Source organism: Corvus brachyrhynchos, unplaced genomic scaffold (assembly GCF_000691975.1).
Source record: "Corvus brachyrhynchos isolate BGI_N302 unplaced genomic scaffold, ASM69197v1 scaffold17, whole genome shotgun sequence".
In the NCBI taxonomy this organism is placed as follows: domain Eukaryota; kingdom Metazoa; phylum Chordata; class Aves; order Passeriformes; family Corvidae; genus Corvus; species Corvus brachyrhynchos.
In genome coordinates, this window is record NW_008240046.1 from 3,371,906 (window position 1) to 3,382,295 (window position 10,390).

The 10,390-nt window shown below is 38.6% G+C and overlaps 1 long non-coding RNA gene across 2 annotated transcripts; it reads left to right on the plus strand.

Annotated features, from left to right (window-relative positions):
- Positions 1 to 6: 6 nt before the first annotated feature.
- Positions 7 to 10,390, plus strand: LOC108449163. 2 transcript variants are annotated; one of them, XR_001865299.1, is made up of 2 exons: positions 7 to 121; positions 8,559 to 10,390. It is a non-coding gene; the product is annotated as an uncharacterized LOC108449163 (long non-coding RNA). The 2 variants fall into 2 exon arrangements; XR_001865298.1 differs by lacking the exon at positions 7 to 121 and adding an exon at positions 128 to 435.

A 10,390-nucleotide genomic window follows, 5' to 3' on the forward strand; every position in this document is an offset into this window, starting at 1 on the left:
CCTTGCAGAGCCGGGGCCGCTCATGGCTGCACGGGCTCGTCTGGCCGGTCCCTCAGACATATGGGGCCTGATCAGCGTGATAGAGAAGAAAGTGTGGGGAAACGGTGTGTGGGGTGGCACGGTGAGTGCGGTGGTAGGCGAGAGTGAACAGTCCTTCTTCAGACAGATGAGGAGAAGCCACATTTTGGTTATAAATCTTAGGGAGAAAATTGAATATGCAGACCAAAGGAGCCCTCGCCAGCCAACTCAGGAAATCCTTCCCTTCAAAATGTCTTTGTAATTTAATATTCATATTTCCAAGGGATGGGGTATGTCTGGAAACTCAGTAGCAAAGTGGGATATATCTGTCTGTTTTGAATCTGCAGAACGTACCCTGCCTGTTGGAAGTGTAGTGGCTATGGAGTGTTTTCCAGATGCCCGTGCTGCTGAGAGAAGGTGTGTGACAGCTGAAAGAGGACTTTTAACCCATCAAGACTAATTTCCGGTCTTCAGCTGGTTATTTTTGTCATTCAAACCAGCTAAAAGTATTATTTTTCCTAATTCTGAAAATCTCTAATGAGTTTTCCGTAGAGCAAACTGAAGGCAGGAGGTCAGGACCAGTCTCCATGGAGGGACGTTTTTCTCCGTGGGGGTTGCACAGGTATGAGCGGAGCCTTGCTCGGCACAGCAGAGTGGCTGGCATGGCCTGGCAGTGGCAACGGAAAGATGCAGGAGGGTGAGGGGAGGGGAAAGGGGTGAGTAAGTAAGATTATGGAGAAGTATGCCAAATTCCAGCTTTACAAGGTGTGGGTGGAAAATGTACAAAGACTTGAGAAGCTCTCTGGAACTTGTGGTGTAATAGCATGTGGGTAGGAAATTACTCTCCTACACTTGTGTTCGTAGTCTCCCTGCAGTGTTGTTCTAGGGGAGTTAAAGCCTTGAATGTCCACAGCCTCTATGAAACCAGTTTAGGATTATGGTGAAAATGACTGAGAGTTGCAAGGAACACTTGGAGGATCTCAGACACTGCTTTTGAAATTTAGAAGAGTGTCATCAGGCCAGGCATTTAAATCTGGTTGTGAATCCAGACTTAGATGAAATTATTCTCTCCACGCTTAAGGATCAATGGATTTGGGCATTCACAATGGACAGGTGACCCTAAAGTTGTACTGATTTTAGTAAATAAATAAAGCCAGTACATGTAATCTTTTTTCCTAATCCAAACTAAAAGGGCCGTTTAGATTTGCCTTAGTGTTGAAGGACTCAGACTAGCTATCAACTTTAATTTGTTGTCAATCAAATAAAATGTACTGTCAGAACTAATATACATTGAACATATGTGGGTCTTCTATCCTTATATTTGTTACATAAAGTACTTTCTTCTCAAATCAAATTACTAATATAAACCATTTGGTGTAGGTTCCTTATTTTTAATACACTTGTATTAGCACAGTAAATTAGAAACAAATCCTAGAAGACTATTCTGTAACTAAATAAAGTATATATCAAAAACCTTTATGAGCTGGTTTCAGTTTAAATAGAAAAAGACAGAATCTAAGTTAGTAAAAATGATGCAAGAAATAAACTTGAAGTGTCTGTTGCTAAGGTTTTTTTTTCATGAACTAAACATAAAGCTAGAAAGATGTTAGGCAGACTTCTCTTTGGGCAGAATTGAAGTATTATGGGTGTTGGCGTTCCAGAAATTTCACCTAAGTCTCTGAACTTCCTGGGTTTTAATATTTATTTTCAAATATTCTTTAATTTTATTGAAAAGCACTGTTTTATGTATATCATTAGTGTGATCTACAATGTTATAACTTCTTGTTGTAATCTTGTAGTTACAAGATTTTTTCTTTCACAAACTGACACCATCTTTACTTAGAAATGTTTATACAATGGATTGTGAAGTAGGACTAAGAATGTAATGGTAAAGGGCTATGCTCCAACAACTAAGTTGAGGAGAAACACGGTGCAAAGCCTCTAGTATGCACTTCTAATCGCTTTTATTTTTCACCAAAGAGTAAAATAAAGTCTTGCATTGTAAGGAATATGTACATTGAAAGTAGCATGTAGTTAGACACGGGAATTCAAAGATTTGACTTGAGAGTGCCAGGCAAGATTTGTTCATTCAATTAAAATTCTGTTTCATCTTATGCAAGTTCTTTGTGAATCCCCACACTGAAGTACTCTTGGTCGTGGACCAAAGTTTCTCTGTCTTCTTGCGGATTTCGGATAAATAGTGAAGTTAGAATAACAAAAAGTCTTGAAAGGCATCAGTGGAAGGTTGACTATCAAGGAGTTCACACAAGATTCCTGTTTTTACGGGTAATGGGTGATTAGTCAGCAGTATGTTAGCCAGATATGTGGTGTTTTGAATGAGTTTTGGACAAATCATATCAGCAAAGTGGCTGAGAGGAATAGGTGCTAATTCTGAAATCATGGGCTGATTAGGCAATGGTCCTATCTTTTCTCAGAAGAGAAGCAGTGGGATTTGTACTTCTGTGCCATTTGAAATTCTAAAGGGCTAAAACAGAGCACGTGGTTCTGATACCACACCCAATTAAGGGAGGTATGAATGAACACTGAACTGCCATTAGCTTGAATATATGCATAGTATTTTCAGAATGTAAAAACATAAAAGCTTCAGATAATCTGACCTGTGGTACTCTGTAATCTGAATTGTCCTGAAATCTGCTCTCATCAGACATGATTACAGCTGCTAGTGTCTGGTTTGTTGCTTTTGCTTGTTTGACCTTCACCCTTCTAATTTCAGCAAGCAGCTGAGATCTGACTTGGACTGCGCTTGTACAGCTGTAGCTGGGTTCACATGATCCCTTGGGTTTTACTGGTTGGCTCTAATAATATGACTGAGTCCCTTAGTCTTTACCCAGATTTTACTGTTTCCACTGGAATTTTATTACCTTTACTCACATTATTTTTATTGGAATGTATTTACTCTGATCTGCTCTTGGTTTTTTTTATTATATTTTAGACTATGGTTGCAAGTGTTATTCATAAGCAGACCGAGAGGGTGCTGAACAGCTGTGGGGCAGCCTTGTGAGATGCTTCTTTCTCTGTATTGTGATAGGACAGGTTCAAGGAAAGGATCAAGAAAGGAAAAATGTGGTGTTTTTACTGGTGGGGGAAATACTGCAGCACAGGATTTTCAGAACAAAACGTCTTTCAGGTGAAACAGAAGAAAGTATGGAGTGATTACTTCAAGCACAGAAAATCCTTTAATTCATGTTGATTAAGTTAAGCTACGCTCATATGTTTCCAGGAACTGTGTAGTGGTTGTCCTCAGGTCTTTGTTAATACAGTAAACATGGATAGTAACAATGACTAAGAAGTAAACAGTCACATTAAGACATGACAGTGTGTTGTGAACTGCAGTAATATCTGTCATTCAGCTGGGCAGACAAGTTAGAAATACTATCTAGTGGGTTAGGAAAGCACTTGTCCTCCTAATAATAACTATGCTCTTGAAAGCTCCCTGTTTTGCAGAACCAGGTGGTGGAGTGTGGTCCTTCAGTATTAAATTTTTAAAATCACGATCAAACAGGTCAAGAGGCAAACAAAAAAAATGCTTAAATTGCTTGTTTTCTACTGTAGTATCTGCCAGTTCTTGACAGATATCTTGACAGGTATCTCTGTCAGGTTGCTTCCTAATCATGAATGCTAGGTTTTTTTCCTCTCCTTTTGAAAGACTGTTTTTTACTGAGTGCAGAGGAACTGGAGTATTGGGTTTTTTTCCTCTCCTTTTGAAAGACTTTCTTTTTCAATGATAAACATTTTTTCCTGCAATACTCCAGTTCCTCTGCACTCAGTAAAAAACAAAGTCTGAAAAATAATTTTTTGTCCTCAGTTTTGCTCAGAGGCTTTTTCTTACAGCTCTTTGACTGTGGTATTAGTCCTTGTTTCTGGCTGTCTTTCCTCTTTGTCCATTTGTTTATTCTCTCACACATGCAGTTAAGTGCAGCTCGTCCAGTTAAAATTATAGCCTCTAAGTTTGCTGCACTGGACCTTCAAAGTTCTCCCTGATGTTTCTAATTAAATGTTTCAGTATAACATATCTTTGATAACATCATCTAATTGTTTTAACTGCCTATTTTAATAGTTGATGTATTTTACATCTGCTGTAAATTGAGGTGGGTCAGAGATGAGTTTCTTGACAATGTGCATTGCCATAATGAAAAAGCTCCAAAAAGTGTTCCATTCCAGAGGGAATTACAGTGAAATTATTCTTAGAACAGACCAGGAAGCGAGCTTTGTCCAAAAACCAGGGACTTGTGTATCTCCCATTTTCTACATTGACAGGATAAAATCTGTAAAAGGGTGAAGGAGGACTTATGTGGATTACATCATAAAGATAATTAGATGGAGACACAAAGTGCTTCTGTTGGAGAGTCCCACAACTCACTGAGTCTTCATGGAGTAGTACGAGTTCTGAATTTAGGGAAGGACCAAATACTGTATGGATTATAAACTCTTTTGAAATTGCTCCCTAGCCATGATTTATCTAAATGTTATTTTTGCTCTGGTTTTGGTAAGGAGGACTTCCCCCTGTGCTGCCTAAAAATGCCTTATTCTGAACCATGTTTGGAAATAGGGCAGTTATCATAGAACCGTAGAATAGTTTGGGTAGAAAGGGACCTTTAAAGGTCATCTAGCCAGTCCAGCTCGCCCACAGTAAGCAGGGACATCTCCAACTAGATCAGGTTCCTCAAAGCCCTGTCTAGTGTGACCTTGAATGTTTCCACAGATGGGGCATCCATAACCTCTCTGAGCAACCTGTTCCAGTGCTTTAGCACCCTCCTGGTAAAAAATATTTGCCTTATATCTGGTCTAAATCTACATTCTTTTGGTTTAAAACCATTACCTCTTGTCTTATCTGCGAAAATGAACATCATTCTTGTAAGTCCCCTTTAGGTACTGGAAGGCTGTTTTATCGTCACCCTGGAGTTACTCTTTTCCAGGCTGAACAACCCCAGCTCTTTCAGCCTTTCCTCATAGGAAAGACGTTCCAGCCATCTGATCATCTTCATGGCCTTTCTCTGGACCAGTTCCAGCAGGTCCATGTCCTTCCTGTGCTGGGACCCCAGAGCTGGATGCAGCACTGCAGGTGGGGTCTCACCAGAGCAGAGCAGAGGGACAGAATCGCCTCCCTGGCCCTGCTGCCCACGGTGCTCTGGATGCAGCCCAGGACATGTTTGGCTTTCTGGGCTGTGAGCACACATGGCTGGGTCATGTCCAGCCTCTCACCCACCAGCAACCCCAAATGCTTTTTGTACAGGGCTACTCTTGATTGCTCTTGATTTGTTAGCTCCCCAGCCTATGTGTTTGTGTGTGTGTATATATATATATATATAGCCACTGAACTTTTGTAGTGTCCTGGTGCATTCAGAAATGACAAGGATTGTCACTTTACATAACATTTAGGCCATTGTGAAAAAGTGTATATTTATGAATACATTTGTAATTTACAAACCACTCTATTGACAGAATGATTGCACTTCTTTCATTTGCCTGCAAGTGAAGTCAAATCAATTTATTGGCACCTGCAGATTGGCGATTTCACAGGAGAATTTTTAGAAGCCTCCGTGATCCCTTGCTAGTTTTGAACATTCAGAAACTGAAGTTACAGCAGCCTACTGCATGTCATCTATCCACCTCCTTTCTAGCTGCTCTCAATTATGATGACTTGTCACCATTCTCTCCATAATTACATTCTCAAGGTTATTTCCATCTCTGCTCCTGATGTGTCCAAAGCACATACATTTACACCTATTCATTTCTGACAACCAAGTCTACTTTTCTCCAATAATATATTTAATATGTGCATTTATCATCTTTTCTGTCCAGAAGATGTCTTTGCTTGCACCATATCGCAAAAGCTTCAATTTTCTTTGTCACTATCAATAATTTCTCAAAAGTCACATTCGTAAGTTGCTACAGCAAAAAATTAGGCACTTTACCAGTCAAATCTTTCTACTTTCATGGTGAAATTTTTTTCCCAGGCTTTTATAAGGGAAGCCATGGATGGATCAACTATTCTTCAAAATTTTCCAGTTTCTATTGGACAGATTCTGATTGAGTAGATTTGATCCCAGGTAACTGAATTTATGAACAGTCTCTATAGCTAGACCACTAATCATGAAGCTAGCTAATACACTATTTTTATTAATTAAGTAAAGTTATTTTATTTATGGCATACTCAAGAATACCCTGTGTTTTTCATTAGCCTTTTATTTTCTCTCTAATACTTGGTGTACAGCAGAAGCAGTTGTGACAGTGCTATGTCATCAGCTGAAGGTCATTTAAAAGAAGTCAATTTCAAATTTCAACTTTTCCATTCTGTGAAGTCCTTCTGAGATTTTTTTTTTTTTTTTTGGTCCCAGCTGGGCTACAAGGAAATTTGCAATTACCTGTAGTTTTAATAGTAGCACATGGTTCTTTATATTCACTTGATATTTTCCAAATAACAAGGCATATTTGGGAAATTCTGAGTGTTTGGGACTGCTTAGAGGAAATACTGCTGGGGAAATTGGGAAAGTTTGGCAGTATGTTTAGCCCATGGCAGCTGTTTTTTGGAGGCAAGACAATGAATCTCTCCCTGTGCCCCATTAAATAAGAACTGTCCTATGATCTATTAAAAAATGAGAACGTGTGGTACTAACAAGTTCTGATTAAGAGGCTCATTTGTGAAAAGTATCAACTGTATTTATGATGCTGCTGTTGCTAATTCTTCCACAAATATAATGTCTGCTGCTTGCAGTAAAGAAAACAATGATATGAAACTTTACAAATGAATATGAACTTGAAATTTACCATTATGGTCAAAGAAAGATGTTTGATGAATGGATGTGCAGCCTCAGAGCTGTACTGTAATGACAGGGTCATTTCATGTTGATGGATAGGTTACGTGGTGTATTATTCAGAGGCTTAAAAAAGGGTTGCATTTATCAAGCCTGGGGAAGCATCAAAGGGTGTGGGTATGACTGTGTGAGCAACAGAATCATTACAGTTTGCCTTTGAACAAAGTCAGGAAATATATTGATCATATAGGTTTATGCACTAGGGGAGCAACTAATGATGATCTGTGGACGGCTCAAGGGGATAATCATTAAAACATTACACCACTACACCATTTTGGAACCTGAATATGAAAATTGGATTTCAAACTCTCATAAAGAACAAGTTGCATTTGAATTTATAAAATAAAATTACTTGTTTGGTTTGTGCTGCTCCAATCACTTCATCCTTACAATTCCACTTCAGTTAATGCCCTGGACGTTTGCATCCAGGTCATTAGCCAGCATGACAGTAGCAGCACACTGACAACGTAGTGATCCAGCAGCAGGGAATACTGAGTATCAATGGAAGAAAATTTTCCTAAATTTGGGATATGTGGCAGCAGAGAAGCTAAATAAGGTTATTTGAGCCAGTACTTGCATGGATGCTTGACAAAGCAAACATCGAATTGTTATCTAAAGAGAGCACAGAGTATCGAGTAGACAAAGCCAGAAGTAGCCTAGACAAGGCAAGAGCAAATATAGAAATGAGAAAAGTATAGTCTTGACAAAAAGGCTTAGTAATACAAAAACTGTGTTAACAATATTCAGATTTTTAGCCAAAACTTCTTCATGATGCAATATAAAAAAGTCCATGATGGTGGAGTGATCAATGAAGGTGATACTAATACTAGCAGAGGGATTACTGCTTGTAGAGTGGTATGTATCCACTTAGAATTTCACCGACATCTAATACCACTATTTATATCCTATGTGAATTGAGCAAGGCAGCTCATGTATACTCTGTGTAATATACTATAACTACACTATATCAAGCACATAAACACTTGCTTTTTTAAGTATATCTCTGTACTGTGCTTTTTATCTTCCAGACACAGCATACTTATACCTAATCATTTATATTTTCAGGGAAGCACTTCCTTGTAAAATTGTAAACTTCCTTCATCTAAATCCTTTAATAAGGCAGAAAAAGACTTTTAGCCACCACATGAACATTTAAGTCACTATTTTAGATGTAGTCAGGTTTTGTTTATGAGATGCCATTGACCTATATTTAATCAATAATTTTTAAACCTTCTAGATCTGCTCAGCAGGCACCTCCAATCCAGAAGAAAACTGGAATGAATCATATTTTTCATCCATTTTCAGTATCATTCAGCTGCCTGGATGCACTCCGTTAGGCATTAATTTTTCTTCAAAAAACTGTAACAGTATGTTCTCTTATACAGCTTCACAGTAAAAAAAAAAAGATTTAAATGAAAAAATATGTTGACAAGTCTATCAGATTCTGGATATAGTAAGACAGAACAGAATAATGTTACTTCTCGCGGAGAAAAGCAATAGATTCTTAAATCCCCTAAGGAAGCAGCTTCATACAGCAAGTATGAAATAACACCAAAAGAAGTACATAAATGCTGACATAATCTGTGAGCAAAAAAAACCCCAAAGCCTCTACAGTTTCCTGAATTTAAGCAAACTTGCAGTAATATTTTGTTTGTCTTACCACAGCCTTATTTTGGTGTTTGTCTCTCTGTTCCTTTCCAAAAGATTTGTCCCTTGACCTGCTGCTGGACGTGGGAAATGGGAACACAAGAAAAGGTATGAATGAACAGGAGAAATGGGATGAGCAGAGATGTAGGAAAAAAATCTGCAGCTGGCTGGGCAGTAGGAGCTTCACGTGAGCAAACAAAATATGCAGAGACAGAAGGTGAAATAAATAGCACTGAGTGAATTGTAAGTATCTTTTAAATATTATTTGTGGACTGTAAGTACAATTTTGCCAAATTCAAGATGAACTGGAGAAGCCACATTTTCAGAACAATATAATTAAATGTTCTGTTATATATCTTAAAATGAGTTACACCTATAGTTCTATTTACTTAATATAAAGGCTCCTTTCAATTTTGATTTTGGCTTTGCATACTTAGCAGCCACTAAAATAATCTCTTTGGAAACTAGCTGAACAAACTTGCAAGAAGATTTTTAAAAACAGAGCATACTATTAAAACTCAAAAAGGAGATGGTTGTGGATTTCTCTTGCCCCTTGTTTACATATGAAGAGGAGTTTCAGGTCAACTGGAGAGCTACATCAGAATATACTGGGAGCTTTTATTTCTGTGTGCATATATCCTGCTTGCTGTTTTGATGCTGCTGGTTAGTCTTCTTGCTGAGACCTGGGAAGAATGTATGTGTGATAGTGGCTGCAGTCACACTTGGGAGTGGCATCCCCAAAGTGGTGAACCTGACAGTGCAGAGTTTGGAAAAGTAAAGGAAACAGGCTTAAATGATGGAAATGTTTGTTTTCTATTTCATCCCATTAATGGGTTTAAACATAATCTAGATACGGATTTACTTGTACATGCCTTTTATAATTCCTGAATTTGAAAAGTACATGTATAACCAGAAAAAATTAGGAAGGTCCAAAAACATGTGTCTTTAAGAGTCATCAAAGTGCACAAACTGCATAATGCTGCTGAGGAAAGTAAGTACCAACACATGTATGGATGTTGTGGTTTAACCCCAGCCAGCAAACAAGTCCCACACAGCCACTCAATCATTCTCTCACAGTGGAATGGGAAAGAGAATTGGAATGGTAAAAGTGAGAAAACTCATGGGTTGAGGTAAAGACAGTTTACTAAGTAAAGCAAAAACCTGACACACGAAGAAAACCAAGGAATCCATTTACCACTTCCCGTGGGTAGGCAGGTGTTCAGCCATCCCCAGGAAAGCAAGGCTTCATCACGTGTATTTGGGAAGTACAAGCGCCATCGCTGAAAACGTCCCCCTCCTTTCTCATTCTTCCCCCAGCTTTAAATACTGAGGATGACACTGTATGGTGTGTATTGGCCAGTTTGGGTCAGCTGCTCCAGCTGTATCCCTTCCCAACTCCTTGTGCACCCCCAGCCTCCCCACAGAAGATGCCTTGACTCTGCGTAAGGGCTGCTCACCAATAATAAAAACAGCTCTGTTGTATTCCTGCTTTCAGCACAAATCCAAAACACAGCCCCATACACTGTAAAGAATATTAACTCTACCCCACCCAAACCCAGCACAGTGGATGAGGGGGAAATTGGCAATTTGTTCTGCTGAATATGTAATCTTTTCTTTTTCTACTCTTCTACTGTGTAGTATATTTATTTTTTGTACATGGAAAATAGGCAAGTTCGTAATAAAAACTGATATAAAGATAAGACTCTAACTTAAGTTTTGAGGTACACATTTTTGTCTCCTAACCATCACCACTGCACAGAAGAAGAAATACTCAGAAATTGAAGAACTACACAGAAAATATGAACTACTCCCATTTAAATGTTCTTTTGTGTATTCTTTCTTCCAGATTTTGGGGAATGTAATCAGAGGAATAAAGCAGTTGAAAGAGT